This window comes from Triticum aestivum, chromosome 3D (genome assembly GCF_018294505.1).
Source record: "Triticum aestivum cultivar Chinese Spring chromosome 3D, IWGSC CS RefSeq v2.1, whole genome shotgun sequence".
In the NCBI taxonomy this organism is placed as follows: Eukaryota; Viridiplantae; Streptophyta; class Magnoliopsida; order Poales; family Poaceae; genus Triticum; species Triticum aestivum.
Genome location: NC_057802.1, coordinates 533,141,325 through 533,144,059, shown reverse-complemented (window position 1 = coordinate 533,144,059; position 2,735 = coordinate 533,141,325).

Here is a 2,735-nt window from a genome sequence, read left to right as displayed (position 1 = left end):
GACGTGTCTGGTTTTGATGACGATGTCATCCACATATGCTTCAACTGTCTTGCCGATCTGTTTCTCCAGGCATGTTTGGATCATGCGTTGGTAGGTGGCGCCAGCGTTTTTGAGCCCGAAAGGCATAGTGTTGAAGCAGAAAGGCCCATATGGGGTAATGAATGCCGTTGCGGCTTGATCGGACTCTTTCATCTTGATTTGATGGTATCCGGAGTACGCGTCGAGGAAACACAGTGAGTCGTGTCCTGCGGTTGCGTCAATAATCTGATCGATGCGAGGGAGGGGGAAGGGATCCTTAGGGCAAGCCTTGTTGAGGTCTTTGAAATCGACGCATAGGCACCAGGATTTATCCTTCTTTGGTACCATCACCAGGTTTGCTAGCCAGTCCAGGTGTTTTATTTTTCTGATGAATCCGGCTTCGAGTAACTTGGCTAGCTCCTCTCCCATAACTTGTCTTTTGGGTTTGGAAAAACACCGCAGTGTTTGTTTGACCGGTTTATATCCCTTTAAGATAATGAGGCTGTGTTCGGCCAACCTGCGTGGGGTTCCTGGCATATCAGAAGGGTGCCACGCGAATATATCCTAGTTCTCGCGCAGGAACTCTCGTAGCACGGTGTCGACCGTTGGGTCTAGTTGTGCCCCGATAGATGCTGTCTTCTTGGGGTCCGTTGGATGGACTTGGAATTTGACTATTTCTCCTGCTAGTTTGAAGGAGGTGGATTTGGGTCGTTTGTCCAGGATTACGTTATCCCTATCCATAGTGGAGCGCAGCACGGTCAGCTCTTCGGCCGCGAGGGCTTCAGACAATGCCTCGAGGGCTAAGGATGCAGTTTTATTTTCCGCGCACAGTGCTATGTCCGGATCACTGGCAAGAGTGATGGTGCCGTTGGGCCCAGGCATCTTGAGCTTCATGTACCCATAATGAGGTATAGCTTGGAAGCGTGTGAATGTGTCTCGCCCCAGTAAGGCGTGATATCCGCTGTTGAAAGGCGCCACTTGGAAGGTTATCTCTTCGGACTGGTAATTCTCCGACGTGCCGAATACCACGTCGAGCGTGATCTTTCCTGCGCATCGCGCCTCCCGACTAGGAATGATTCCCCGGAAGGTCGTGCTACTTTGCTCAATGCGGCTCCTATCTATTTCCATTTTTATGACTGTGTGCTCGTAGATGAGGTTTAGTCCGCTGCCGCCATCCATGAGCACTTTGGTGAGCCGGAAGCCGTCCATGATTGGACTGAGGACCAAGGCGGCTAGTGCCCGGACTGTCTTGAATTTTGGTTCGTCATCGGCATTGAAAGTTATGGCCGTGTCGTTCCAGGGGTTTATTGCTGCGACTTGGCAGACTTTGGCGAGGTCGCCGAGTGCCCTTTTGCACTGATTTTTTGAAGCAAAGGTCTCAAAGACCGTCAATACTCTGAGGTCGTCGTCTTCCGGGGGGTGTTGTTCTAGGGTATTTTTGGTGAGGAGATCTTCGCCGCTCTTGGCCACTTGCCGGAGTATCCAACATGCTCTAAGGCTATGGGTTGGTGTGATATCTGGTGTTGTATCTATTTTGCATGGCCTATCGAGCCATCCCTCCAGAACAGTTCTGCGCCCCATAATGGGCTTTGATTTCTTTACTATTGGGTCAGGCGCCCCACGAGGGTGCGTCCTTTTTTCCCGGACGAGGGGCTGAGTTGAAACCGGTGGTTCCCAACAAGCTGCTTGAGTTTTCCAGGTGCTTTCCATTGCGCAGTACTTCTGTACTATGGCTGCCAAGTCAGCGAAGTGTAATACGCGACGGAAGTTGATGGCGTTGATGATTCCTTCATCCGTGCAATTGTTGCAGAATACTGAGATTTCGTCTTCGTCGCAGCAATCTTTAATCTTGTCTTCGACAAGGAGGAATCTGGCCCAGAAGTGATGAACCACTTCCTGAGACTGCTGTCGTATGTACATAAGATCGCGTAAAGCTGGGTGGGTGGGTGGTTTTAAATCTGAAACCTGACCCGATTTGGGATCCGGAGTCTGTAAATCTTCCGACTTAATGGTTCGGACTCCTGGATATCAACTGATGTTTTAGGCCCGTCGTTTGATTCTAGGTTCAGAGGGCAGGGCATGTTGTTCCGCGGACAGGTATCCAGCTCCTCGAGCTCGAAAATCCGAACATAGTTCGTCCTCAATATAGAGGAAGAGTAATTGTCTTGCTCCTCCACTACCGCTATCTGATGGGTGATCGGCGGAGATTTGATTTCTCTCTGGTCAGGTTTAAGCCCAATTTGATCATAGTCTGTAGTGACCCCAAGGCGGCGATGCGATCTAGGAGTTCGTTTAAAGATGACAACTCCGTCGGATCCATCTGTTTGGAGTATTCGAAGTCAACGCGGAGACGATTTTCGATGACTCAAGAGGTCATCGTCGGCTTAACGGCCGAACGGCGGTCATGGTAAAGCCGCCAAGTCGGAGGGTTTGGCCCGGAGCCAGGGGTCCTCCGGAGATGATATTGTCCTTGACAACAAGGCGAGCAGGCCATCAACCCTGTTTTTGACGTCACAACAGAACTCTCAATGAAAGCACCAATGTCGTTGTCAAAACCGGCGGATCTCGGGTAGGGGGTCCCGAACTGTACGTCTAAGGTCGATGGTAACAGGAGACGGGGGACACAATGTTTACCCAGGTTCGGGCTCTCTCTATGGAGGTAATACCCTACTTCCTGCTTGATTGATCTTGATGAATATGAGTATTATAAGAGTTGA